The sequence below is a fragment of the Mya arenaria genome, chromosome 16 (genome assembly GCF_026914265.1).
Source record: "Mya arenaria isolate MELC-2E11 chromosome 16, ASM2691426v1".
NCBI lineage: Eukaryota > Metazoa > Mollusca > Bivalvia > Myida > Myidae > Mya > Mya arenaria.
The window spans coordinates 36322973-36337669 of NC_069137.1; the positions used below are offsets into that span (position 1 = coordinate 36322973).

The 14697-nt window shown below is 34.1% G+C and overlaps 1 protein-coding gene and 1 long non-coding RNA gene across 5 annotated transcripts in view; one reads left to right on the forward strand and one right to left on the reverse strand.

The window, feature by feature from the left end:
* LOC128222502 (low-density lipoprotein receptor-related protein 2-like) overlaps window positions 1-14697 on the reverse strand; it is a 588217-nt gene that overhangs the window by 178551 nt on the left and 394969 nt on the right. The window lies entirely within an intron of this gene.
* LOC128222505 (uncharacterized) lies at window positions 10965-14294 on the forward strand. Its single transcript, XR_008259158.1, has 5 exons — window positions 10965-11021; window positions 11360-11519; window positions 11696-11907; window positions 12218-12377; window positions 12647-14294. It is a non-coding gene; the product is annotated as an uncharacterized LOC128222505 (long non-coding RNA).

Sequence of the window (14697 nt, forward strand, 5' to 3'; positions counted from 1 at the left end):
GTTTACCGAAACCATAGGGAACGAAGACACACACTCAAGTGGACAGCTTTTTGGACTCGTATGAGTGTATTGAACATAACAATGAAAGACTGTTAAACATTGAGAAGTTCAATTATCTCAAAGGTAAAATAGAAGATGAGGAACAGCGTGCAATTGAAGGACTTGCCTTATCGAACGATAATTACCTTATTGCAGTGGAAATACTAAAGAAGAGATTCGGAAACAAACAAGAAGTTATCAATATGCATTACAAAGAAATGATAAATATATCTCCAGCAACATTTAGAGTAGATAGTTTGAGACAATTCATGGATACCACAGAAAGTTCTTCGAAGTTTGGAAGCGCTGTGTGAAAATTACAAAAGGGTGCAAGCGTTGATTGGACTGTGGAGAGTCTTAGAAATGAAAAACATGAATTCATTATTGCTAATGAAAAGGCTGGCAAGATTGTTTCAGGACATAAAGAGAGTGAAAGACGTATGTTTAAGGGATACACCACAGAGAGGTATTCAGGGTCGAATTTTGTAAAATACGAGAACAAAGCATCAAGTTCTGTAGAAGCATTCTAACAGGAGCAAATCAAGCTAAAGTGTACGGAAATAAAAGCAGATATTGCAAAGAAAATCATAGGAATGACGAATGCAGCAAATTTAAAACAACTGAAGAAAGAAGACAGGTTTTAAAAGGGTCATGTTACAAATGTTCAAAAGAAGTCCATATGACAAATGATTGCAAGGAAAAGATAGTGGGTGTTCATTGTGGGATTTACAGTTAACACTATAGATGTTTATGCCCAAAGAACTTTGGGTTGGAGCAAAGGCTTCAAATACCAATCTTGCTGATAAAATGTCAAACTTGACTGAAGAGCCCGTTATTCCAAACGCATGTGCTGATACACCGGTTATAGTACAAACGACATTGTGCTAATACAAACGGCAAAGACGGATGTTTTTAAACCTGGACATAACAGTGGTAAAAGTGCAAGACTTCTTTTGGATTCTGGATCCCAACGAACATACATAACAGATTGATTGGCAAAACTATTGGGACTGAAATCTGAACAAGACTAAGACATAAAACTTGTAACTTTTGGTAAAGTCAAACCCTCAACAATAAAGAGAAAGTCAACACAAATTCAAATCAAATTGATACATGGGGATACCATAACCGTGACTGCTAACATATTTCCGACAACCAGTGGTAACATACAAAGAAGTCCAAATAGTTGTCTCCTGAAAGATCAAGTCAAATATCTTGTTTAAAGTGTACAGCATGCAAATAAAATTCCTGTTAAAAGAGAAATATCAACCATTGATATACTGATAGGAAGCGACTCAACCATTGATATACTGATAGGAAGCGACTATTATTTAGACATAGTAATGACCCAGAAAAGTCAAGCCGGGTTTGTATCTCTTGAGTTCAAAATTGGAATAGATACTTAGTGGAAGAACATGTGAAAACACCGATGTTGAGAATGATTTGGATAATAATATGCTGACTCCGACATATGGTTCAAGCATTTTACAAATTCAGATTAACGTCAGTTTTGACAATGCCATTCAGAGAACGCCTGGCCTAACTGGCTCTTGGAATATATTGGAATCACTGATAAGGTTAAGACATTCGACGACGAAGTTTCCTTGAAACAAATTAACAAAACAATCAAGAACGTTAATGGGAGATATGAAGTTACATGCACATGGAAAAAAGAAATCCAAATTTACCTGAAAATCGAACTTTTTCGTACGGCAGACTGAAATCATGTGTGCATAGACTACAAGTTCATCCTGATGCATTGAAAAAATATGATTCCGTGATCCAGGAGCAGCTCAAAAAAGGAAACTGAGAGGGTAGATGATACGATGGATAAGTGGCAAAGGAAAACTTCTGAATGTGTTATATTCCCTTGAAATTTCCCAAATCGACAGTACAGATATAGAATCAAATGAAACAGTTATTATTGATGACAAAATAAAAAGACCAACACGAAAGGTATTGGATGTAACAAAAGAATTAATCGCAGATGTATCTGTATAATGAAAACGACCAAGTATTCATCGTTGTGATTGATGGCAAAACAGGATTAAACATTGTGATTAGTGCAAACTTGATTGCTTAAGCAAACCTATAAAATACGTTTAATGCTTTTCAAAGAACACAGGTTGTATTTCATTATCGTCGGCCGGACTGTCGCGAATTGTCGCGAGAGTGACATTGACTATATGCGTAACTGTTATACTTGTTTAATAATATGTTTTATTTGCCATATAGAGGGTGATTTACTAAATGTTATTATTGCATATAACCAGAGTTAACTAATTAGACATTTTGGACTAAAGAGTAAAATTGTAATGAAATAAAACTGAAAAAAAATGATCGTACAGGAAAATAGACATAAATTGCTTTTTTTTTCACGCATGTTCTTTTATGGTTCGAACATCATCTAGTAAATTGATTAAAAACACATGATTGAATCTCACGGGCATACCTTCATACTGTATTTAAAGCCCAAATATGTCCATATCCGACTGACAATTTGCACTCAATACTTTTCAATAGTTTCTTCGCATTGCCGTCTTATACCTCTTTAGCAGTTTACGATGAAAAAATATTTTGCCTTTTAATATTTAAAAACAACAACAACGTGAATGTGTTTCGTTGGGATATACTTGTGTATACAGATATGATTACGGATAAGGACGTAGAAAGTTGTACTGCCCTAACGCTTTATTTGATGTAAACTATTCTATTATTAACTAATAATAAGTATTGTTAAAATATATATTCATTGGGTGACAATGGACAATGAAATATCACATAAATGATTTACTTCTTGTATACGCATGGGCACATTGACATATTTATTTGAAATTAACTCTTAACACCACGTTGAATTTTGTCATGCGCGTTTATGTCGAGGGTTTAACTATCATGAATAAAGTTAATAATGAACACAAAAATGAATTCAAATACACATACAAACTTTTACCAAAATGCAATCTAATTTCTAATAAAAACATCAACTTTGTGCACGTTTACTTCATTATCTACAACACACATGAACTACTACCTATGTCGGAACAAAGCTCCCGTAGATGGACAGCGTTTGATAATAAGTACCAGATATTCCAAAACATTATTTCTACTGATCATAATTAGACTTTAGTACCATATGATGTTTACATAACACATTGACGTTGTACAATTGCATAAGAAACACTGCATGCTAACCTTCCGGACCTATGATTTGAATTGTTTTCGAAGAATCTTTAAACTAAATTGCAATATGAATAAAACCCCAGCCGAGACGTTTGTATACCACCAAAACATATTTTCATAACTACAATATAAATACATTAATTATTCACATCAATATAAAGATATATCGGCCACTTTGTTACACTTCCTCTGTCCCTTAATAATACCTATCTGGCCCATCTTTAACACAAACACATCAACATTCTCTTAACTTTCTTATCTAGTTAGACTGCAAAATGAGAACATCCATTCTCGCTTTATAATAAATATATAGTTCATGTTTAAACATGAACAACATCCTCTGTCCCTATTCTGTCCACCTTCAACATAAACACAGCCACTGTCTCTTTATATTCCCTATCTAGTCTTCATTTAAACCTAAACACATATATTGTATCTTTTTTTTCCAATCTAGTCCACCTTTTCACATGAAAGCATTCAATGTCTCTTACTCTTCCCTATTTAGCCGTACGTAAACATGAACACATTCACAGTCACTTACTTATTCCGTTTTAGTCCGCCTTCTACATGAATATATCTTTTGTCTCTTCATATCAACTAATTTTGCTAATACTTAACATGAGCAGGACCAATGTCTCTTGCTATTGCTTAATTTCCACAATTTTTTTAAACATTATAACATGAACAATTTCTGTTCTCTAAATATTCATTTTAAGACCGCCAAAACATGAACACATTCACTTGTTTGATAAATCCCTGTTTAGTCAACATTCATCATAAACAAATCACTCGTCTTTGAAAATTCCCTATTTTGTCCACCTTATACCATTAACACTTCCAATGGTTCTTTTATATCGTTGAATGCTCAGGTGTCTGAACATATAAATGCATCATATAGATTTGTAATACTCTAAAATTCTAAATTTTAGAATGTTAGCATTACTATATGTAATTACTAAAAGTATATTGTCTTAACTTTTCACTGACAATTAATTTTTTTAAAGATTCAAGTCCTGTTTTCATACTACGATTTGAATTTTATATTAGTATGTACAAAATGTTAACTATAGTGTTTACGGGTAAAATGATCGTTATTAAATATATTTTTTCAAATCACTTGAAGCGTTGTGTTAACTGTAAGCACATGGTTTCATTGCGATGGACCAATTTGCACTCAATATTCAAACAAAGGATTTTTGTCTGTGTCCTTACGAAATATTTGCCGTTGGCAATAAAACAAAGTTGAAAGAACTGGTTTGACAGGAACATAAGCATGTTTTAAGTCATCTTTTAAATTATTTAATAAAGCATGCCTGAATATCAAGGTATTACTCCACTCTGTGTTTGAAAGAATTTGTGACTGACAATTTGTTCTCAATACGCATACGTAACTTTCTATATTCCGTTCACATTAGTCTCTATTCAAAATTTGACGGCAGTTTACAATGAAAATATATTGTTGGTATCAAAATAATATATATATAAAAAAAATGTTATGGGGTATTTTATGTGGTGATGTTGTGACACATGTGATAACAAATACACATTTATATACTATAGTTTTACTCTCCTAACGCTTTATTATATTTGTAGTATATTGAAATCGGGTCGATGGAATTACCGAAATCCCGAAATCCTGGTAAATACCGAAATCTCCTTCCATTTTCATAGGTAAATATCGTTTTCTTTCATACGCCCGGATTTAATACTTAATTGTGTTCGAATGTTGTATGCCGCAATTGTTGGAGGTTGGAGAGGGGTGGAGAAGTCGGTGGAGGTGTTGGGGTGGGGGTCGTGGTGACTTAAACCGGAACACCCTTTCATTTACATAAGTTCATACAAAAGAAGAGTATGCGAGGAGGTTTGTACGCTGGGGCTTCAAAACTGCATTGTGTTTTAGTGGTTTGTATGCTGTATTTCTTGGTGGTTGGAGAGGGGTGGGGGAGTCAGAGAAGTTGGGGGTGGGGCAGGGAGTGATTAAAACCTAGGAACCCCATTCATTTTTCTAAGTACATACAAAAGAGTATGCAGTATGGTTTAAAACTGTTTTGTGTTTAAGTGGGTTGTATGTCGTGGTTGAGGTTGGTTGGAGAGTGGTGGAGGAGTCAGAGGAGGGGGTGGTGGCTGTGTGCCGTAGTTGTTGGTGGTTTGAGATGCGTGGGGAAGTCGGAGGAATTGGGGGTGGCTATGAAGAAATCTCAAATACTACTTTCACATACCTCGTTTTAAAGTGTAGGGGTAAAGGAGGGTAGGGCTCGTACTTTACATACAAAAGAGTATGCGAGGGTGTGTACGCCTAAATCAGCATGTATTTTGTCTAATTGAAATAAGCATCTAATGCCTATGAATCTTAAGAAGTTTCGAGAAATTAGGGCCTGGTAACTAACCTCACAAGTTTAAAACAACACTTTTGACAAATTACATTTCAGAGTCCATATCACCAAGTCCGTCTTTATGTTTATAAGAATACTCTGGCACCAATATATAAGGCATGTGAACACAGTATTCCCTACATAGTCTGTATTTGAATGTTTGAAAATTGACGTACACCGCTTAATTGAGAATCTATATAAAGTAACTCGGTTAGGTTTTACTGTACATAGTGAGTAAACGTGAAAAAACAATGCACCTTGAGGTCCTCATTGCAGAATGCGCCTAGTCGCCTGACGTGACTGTCCCCGAAAATTGCAACTTTCTTCATTTTTATTAACAAGAGTGAACAGAACATAAATTCAATATATTTGTATGAACACACCTTTATATATACTGACAATAACGCGATTGTGCTAAGGTGTTAATTTTGCTACAAACATCATTACACGGTTCTAACTATCAACAAGCGCTTTCATTAGGTTCTGCTAAATCACACCTTTCTACCAAACACGTGAATTTTAACATATCACGTTCTCAAGCCTCAAGGTGTTAAGACTTTAATAAGCCAATTAAAAATCCCACATTCGCTTTCAACTTTCGTCGCCTTTCTTTTAAAAGCAAATGCGTACAACGCTTTTCTTAAAATCTATTCCCTAGATATATATTAAACTAATAATATACCAAGAACAATACGAATAACATTGATAAAACATACATATATATAAATAGTATGACTCAGCGATTATAAGTTTTGCGGCCTGGGCCGATTTACGATTATTATTTTGCGGCCCGTAGAACGTTCGCACGTGAATTTATTTTTCGCTTTAAAATCAATTTTGGCGACTGTAAAGTAATGTCATGACCAAATAAATCAATTTTATTGATCTGCTTGAACGTATCTATTATTAAAATCCTAAAGTGAGGCAAACGCGAACACAATTAGGTATTTTTTCTCGTGCTCATAATGTCCCTCGATTACGTCTCGGACCATTATGAGTCACTTGGGCCATTTATCACTCAACGGCCCGGCTACGCCGGGTATTAACATCTCAACACTGACGTGCAATTGCACACTTGAACTGCTTTGCACCAAGAAATAAATATTCAGACTTCCAATGTTTTTTATACACCGCGTACTCTTACTTGTTACCTTCGTGTAAATACAAGATTTAATTTCTGGTTCACAGGAGCATCCCCATTTGAACCAGAACGCCATTGGGGTTCAATACACATCGTATTATAGTCATCAGTGACAGCATGGTTCCAAGTACTGACCGCACGATAAGAATGTCACAGCGGGTGTCATTACTGATAGGTAACAGACATGGACCAATATCTCACAATGACATGTCCATATCGATATTGAGACGAGTATTGCATGTATGTATTTAAATGGTATGCGTTATGATATAAAATCTTATAGTATGCCTTTATGCATTAAGTACACTTTCCTATCATGACGAATGTTAAAATAATGTTGATGATTCGTATTGAGGTTCAGTGATGGTATTTAAGTGAAATTGTATTATTTGCATTTCTTTCTTCACGAGATTGTGCAATGAAATGTAGCAAACGTTTTTGAAGCAACGGCATAAGTACCTCCTCGCATTTCTTCCGACTAGTCCGACTTCTCCACGCCTCTCCAACCTCCAACAATTACGGCATACAACATTCGAACACAATAAAGTATTAAATCCGGGCGTATAAAAGAAAACGGTATCTATATGAAAATGAAAGGGGAATTCGGTATTTACCAGGATTTCGGGATTTCGGTAATTCCACCGTCTGTACTTATATAATATATTTGAATGATCAATGACTATGAAATAACACATATTTGCTTGAATTGCTTGAATGCTTGTTTACGAACTGGGATATTGCCATATTTATTTGTAAATAACTATGTCATGCACGTTTGTATTCAGCGTTAAATTAAAGTTACAATACAAGTGTTGTTAATGCACATTTACTGGTTCAAAAGTATATTTCATTGCAATCCGATTTAAATGCTTTTTGAAAGAATTTTACTCTGATTGTGATTGAGAAATACTTATAAGGTATGATAAAATAAACACTACTTTATTTGTCTGATCTGTAGGAATCTATCATTTTTCCATGCTTGTGTAAATTGTCATCCCACTAGACCTGTGCTCTCGTGTTCATCTTGTACTATGGACCTTCCGCAAGCCACGAGATGTGACACAATTCCAACGTATCAAACAAATTTTTCGGTTTATTTTGGAATCGAAGGAGGTTACGATATTTTAAATCTCACAAACATACACACAGTAGTACCAACATTGGATAACAGTTCGCCCTACCGGAAAAAAAAATAATACTGACAAATCATATACCAAATTATGTAAGCTATGTTAAACCTGTTAATTTGGACTTTTTATGTCTATCGATAACGACTCTTTACACTTAGTGACATGGAACTGTTAACAGTGTTAAAGGTGTATGGTCGGTGTAAACACCAATAGTTATTAAAAAATACACTTTCACCTACCACAGTTAACCTTTTCACTTCTATCACGGCAGTTAGAGTTGCCAACACTTATATAATTTTCCCTGCTCACCTAAATTGTTTTTAAAGCATAACTGAATCTCAGGGGCTGAGCTGAACTGTACACACTATGTGAAGGCCAAGTATTTCTATTTCTGATGGCAATATGCACTCAATACTCATGCGTACCGTTCAATATTTCGTTCACATTGACCTTTATTCCAAAATTGTAAGCAGTTTAAGATGAAAAATTATTGTAGTAATCAATATTTAGAAAATAAATCAACACCTAACAAAACAATATGTGGGTGGAAAACTTGAGTTGGTATACAAATATGTTTAAGGTTTGATATTCATGCTATACTTAATGTTATACTTTCCTCAAGCTTTGGTTGGTGTTTTTTATAACTATTAATTGTTGAAATGTGTACTTATTTAAATTGATATTTGGATGACCATTTACTATGTAATATCACATATATATTAAACTGCATTTGACAAATAAATTTGAAATTACCTTCTTTTTTTTTAAATTTAAATTTTATGCCATGCGCAATTGTGTCAAACGTTTGATATCGGGAATAAAGTTTATAAAGAAAATAGTAATTATATTTCAATGCGCATAATATATTGGTGTTAAAGTGCCTTTTTGTGGTTATCATATTCTTTATTCTGATTTCAAAAACTAATAAGCTTAGTGCCAATCTTTTTCCATTGTACGACGCAAAACACATTTTCGGTCGAATTCAAATGTTTTTTTTAAAGAAGTATATTTTTAATAATGTTTGTGAAGTACGTGTGCCGTATGAAAGAAAATAAATACTTCTTAAGTCGGTTGATATGTGAAAATATCACTTCTTGTTGCCAGCGTAGAATGTATACATCCACTTGACCTATGGTCTCGCATGATATCGAATTTACACAAGCAACGAGAGGTGACCCAATTCAACCGTATCAGCCAAATCACTGAACATGGCTTATTTACTCCATCATGTAACATAAACACATCAATTAGTTTGTATTATTCCATGTTGAGTTCACTGTTTAACATGAAATCATCCACGGTCTCTGAATATTCCCTTTATAGTCCAATTTGTAACAAATCCACTTTCTTTAAATAGTTCATATTATTCCACAATTAAACATAAACACATCTGGGGCCGGTTGCTCAAAACCTCAGTTAAATTTAACGGCTCGTTAAAGTTTTAACGGTCCGTTTAATTTTAACTATTATTGGTATGAGGTTGCTCAAAATAAAGTTAGAATTTAACGGCGGGTTTAACGGTTGAACCAGCCATTAAATGTAACGGAGGAATAGATCTACGTTAAAACATTAACGGAAGGTTTCCAAGATGGCGGCTCTATTTGTAAATCATAGAAAAGTGAAAGAATTTCGGCACACTGCACATGTACAGAATATGCTAGACCATGAGATGTATGCAAGATACAGATATACGAATGGTGGAATAGATTATCTAGAGGATTTGCTGAAGGAATCGCTGGAAAGAACGACAAGAAGAAACAGAGCACTTACTGTTAGACAGATGATTCTGATAACGTTGCGCTTCTTCGCCACAGGAGCATTTTTTAACATCATTGGTGATAGCATGGGCTACCACAAGTGTACTGTGTCACGTGTTGTAGCCCAAGTAACAGAAGCAATTTGTGGTCACATACATCAGTTTGTGATGTGGCCTGATGCCAATGCTCGAGCATGGAATATGACAGAATTTTTTAAGAAAGCTGGTTTCCCGAATGTTGTTGGATGTGTAGACGGAACACATATCCGACTCCAGGCCCAATCCGAAGACGAACCAGCCTTCGTGAATAGCATCAACATGCAGGCTGTATGTGACATCAAAGGTATAAAACTTAGAGTTTTCCACTTTTGTTTTCAGTATTTCCATCTTTTCTTTCGAACGCTTAACATAATAATTATATTGTCAATTCGGCCAAAACACGTCCGGTTAAAGGGCGATACTAAAAGGCTGACTGGAGCGCTGACAGTATACACAAAGAGGAAAAATGTTATTAAATGCTGACCAAAAATGTTATTAAATAGTGATTTTATATTTCTATTAATTAGTACAATAATTCAAGTCGACGTACTATATTATTTATCATTTTTTTTTGTTAAATAAATAACTCGTAGACATAGGTAACATATGGTACCGTACTCAAAAAGATTTTGTATACAGAGTCTATGCATACAGATTGTGAAGAGTTTGGAAGGTGCAGGACGAAGTGAACCATTACCCAAGTGAACCACTGCCATTTGCATTAAAGGTTCTTTATTGGATATATTACTTATGAATCAGAGACATCATCCTTGCCAAGTTGCATTATTATGTCTTATTACCCAGCAAGCAAGGCTAAATGGGTCCCATATGGGCTGAATCTGGGCAAAAAGCCCATATGGGGCCCATATAGGACCCATATGGTTGAGAATGCCCAGATGGGACCCAGATGGGACCCATATAGCTGTTCATCTATATTAATTGGATATACAAAGGGAAACAAAGATCATTATTATATGAAAATATGTAAACATCGATACTATGTGAAAAAAGATCATTATTTCATGAATCGGATTCACATCTTTTGACATGATATGCCCCAGATAGGTCCCATATGGGTCCCATATACTCGGCATTATCATTATTGTAGGGCAGTGTTAGATGGTAAGGCACGATGTTGTGGCGATGATACAGAAATACACAAGGAACAAATATTTTTCCGTATTTTCATTTTTTTATTACTTCTTAAATATAAACCTTTTGCAATTGTATTTTTAGTAGCAATTTAGTCACAAATAAAAAAAATATGCAGAAAAAAATTGTCACGTGACATTTTATAGACGCGCGGATGATGAACGTGATTGAGTGAAAAAACAATGGTCAAATTCATCTTTAAAGAAAAGGTAAGGGTTCTAATTCAACTTTTAAAGCAACTTGTATTTATATTTATAGTAATTTGATTTTAAACAAGTGAATTACTGATGAATTTCTTGTAGAAGTATTGTTTGTGCTACGATTTTGTATTTTGTCATATTATTTCGCGATAATTTATAAATTATAAAGTAAAGGCATTCGGGATGGCAGATGCCAAAACAAAACAAAACTAAATAAAAACAACGGCAAATTAATGGTTCATGCAGGTGTGGGAAACCTATTTACATATAGACCTCCAAAGAGATTTTAACATTATTTTCTCTTGAATGGATTCTGACAACTATTAATAGTTTATCCAATTTAAAAGTGCACCAAGGATCCAGGCTGTACGAGGATATGAGCCAGGGTGCCACTGATGCTAATGGTGATGATGAGGATGATGGCCCTGTTACAGTCAAGACCAACACCCCCCAACATTCCAGCTACCTGTTCATTATTCGATGCTCGGCAGAGCAGAATCCAAAAAGGTAAATAGAAAATGTTAATGGAATGTAGTATGGTTTTCATAATTGAACCTTGCCTCTTTTTATTATTATAAACATTAACAAACAGCCAATCACATTATTGGTTTAATGGTTCACTGTTTATTACCTGAAGTGTCTTGTTTAAATTTTTATTTTTGACAGAATGTTATTTGTTCCAGATCAGGACACCTGGATCTTTGTGATTTTGGAAAACCAGCAGGAGCAATTGGGATAGCATACGCAGCTCCTGCGTCTCATCCTGGCGAGAGGTTCAGCACAAGATGCAGTTCCGAGTGAGTTGCCAGAGGAGATATCTTTCCCCCTCAAAACTGTGGTGGATTTGGCAGCCTTCAAAGAGCGAAAGTCACAAGCGAATGCTGCAACATCCATTGTAAGTTTTCCCAAACATAGTTGACTGATATTTTTATGAGGTGTCTTTAAATTTAAAAATGCATAATTTGAGCTTTAAAATTACATTTTGAAGTGACATTATTCATTTAAGTTTGTTTTTGAAACGTGATCTGATATTATCAATATAAGGGCAGGCACACAAACTGAGCCAGTATAGGGGGCGCTGACAGTGCTTCAAATTTTAATATTTAATTGTACCACATTGAGTGTGATACTATGGTTCTGCTTGAAAGTTTTTGCTGTTTTGCATTTATATGTGGATTTACAGGCATTTTCATTTTTTGTTCAAGGTAAAATACTTGGCAGAATATGGTGGGAGTGACACAGTGGACACGTTTTCCCGGATAATGAAGACGATGTTGACAACAAATCTGGCCCGCCAATACAACCTAAAGGAAACCAAACAAAAAAAGAAACTGGACAGACTCCACTTGATAAACATCTTTTTCAGTAGGTGGTTTTGTTGTTGTATATATTAAGGTGTGCTAAATGAAACTACCTATGCTGTGCATATACATCAATGGATTTTTAAAAAAATATAACTGAGTATTAGTATTAAAAATGACAAACTTTTTAAGATACCTAAATTTATCTGCCTAGCTAAAATTGCCATATATAGTTGACGATAAAATGCTGCTTATTTATTACTAAACATTTGATAATCACTTTGATGAAATAACTGTCTCAGATATTCATCTATCCACTAACACTATTTACAGGATGTCAATAATTTAACCCAGCAACACACTTTAGAACCGCAAGGAAATGGAGGGGGCCATATAGAAGTGGCTTTCCGAGTCGCGGAGTCGTGAGGTTGGCCGCAAAGATCGAGCAAGAGTCACCCCGATGCTTCCTGAGTAGAATGTTGACTTATTTACTTACCATAAAATTTACGATTCCACGAACCACGAACATACGGATTTACGACTCAGAATTAAACCAGCAAAACTTGTCAGACTATTTTTCAAATTGATAAAATACAATATGTATGCTTCTATTGTTTTATCATAAACACATTAATGTCGTGTGACATGTTATGTAGTTTGTATGCAAAATGTATCACAATAATGTAATAATGAGATATCTCCAACTTTTCCCCTAAATTTTCATATCATTAAGGGCTTCAAGAAGAGCATTTCTTATCTATATTTATAGGCAAATCCATGTTGCTTTTACTTTTTTTGTATAAACATAAGACAAACTGTCCATGACTAATAAGAGACCCATCAACAAGACAAATATGTTTAGTTCACATTTGGATGATTGTTCTAAAGAAGACTCTTAATAAGCGAAACCTGTTGACATTGAATAATTATCATAATATCTCGGAATGATGTCAGTTTTTGTTTTACTTTAATATTTTCTTATCCTGGGTACACCATTTTAAACTTTGATACACTCAAAATAAACTTATTTTAAGATGAAGCAAGGAATTTGGCTGAATGAAATAAGCTACTTACGGGTGTTACGCTTAAGAACTTTCGAGAAATTGGGGCCAGATGACTTTAATTATATCAACCCCTTTATTTCCCTGGCGATAACAGTGATCCCAGATTTGTATATGGTAGATACATTTTTTAACCTATGGATTGAGCGTGTATATATTAATAAATTCTTCTTGATATACAACAATGAATCAGGTCTAAATGATATAATTTTATTATGTAAATATTTGTTATAACTTATATGCTGTTGCTCTACTTTTGTTTCATATGTATTTTGTAATGTAACTCAACATACATGGAGGAAATAAGGATATATATATATATATGTTTTAACATTCAGTCATGTCAGTTCACTAGTCAGTATTACAAGGTGCATTAATTGTGTTAGTCAATAGCTCTGGTTTGTGTTTAATTTTTTCTCCTTTTAAATTCTTTTTTATTTTGCATGTATGATTTTTGTGATTGAATCCACTGTACCAATGAACTTGAAACTGTTATTTCATTTCTGGTTTGAAACGCTGCTTTATGTCTAAGCAATATTGTTATACTTGAATGTATAGATGCACTCCATGCTCTGTTTATTAGAATTGTGCGTCTTTCGATTAGTGTATTTTTTTTAAACACATTCGTTAAAGCATTCGGAGCTCCGCGGCCATTTTTATCGAAAACAACCTTAGATGTATGCTGGTACATCAGTTAAATTTCTTAATTATATCATTAATTAAATGTAGGGTTTTAGAATTGTTTTTATTGATATAAGTTTAAATTGATTGCCAGTGAAGTGTAATATTGCAAACATAATTAAGATTCCCAAGAGTTAAGTCATAAAGTTTAACTGCTAAAAAAATTACTTTGCAGCGGACTTAAACGTACCGCTTTTTGAGTATGTAAACCGTCCAAATACATCAGAGGTTGTTTTTGATAAAATGGCCGAGGAGCTCCGAATGTCGTTAAACCTTTAAAAAGTGTGTTTTTTTACATGTAATTTTTGACACACTTTTTCAGTTTGACAGCTTTAACTGACAGATACAATCAATAAAACAAAGTTTTCACTTATTATTAAGTTATTAATCAAATTACCATATAAATGTACTAGATAGTTTTAGCTTGGTATTGTCAAACCAAACTGAAAAAAATGTGTCATAATTTCAGTGACATTTTTCTTGTGTGCCACTTTTATATTGCCAGTATTACGCAAAATCTTAACATTGTCGGTATGTAATTTTTGTTGTCTTTTTTAGTGTACATCTTGTTTTACATTTCTAATGTTTTCATGTTAATAAACTTAATAAGATTATTGCTATCTTTGTTCTGTAATGAAATAT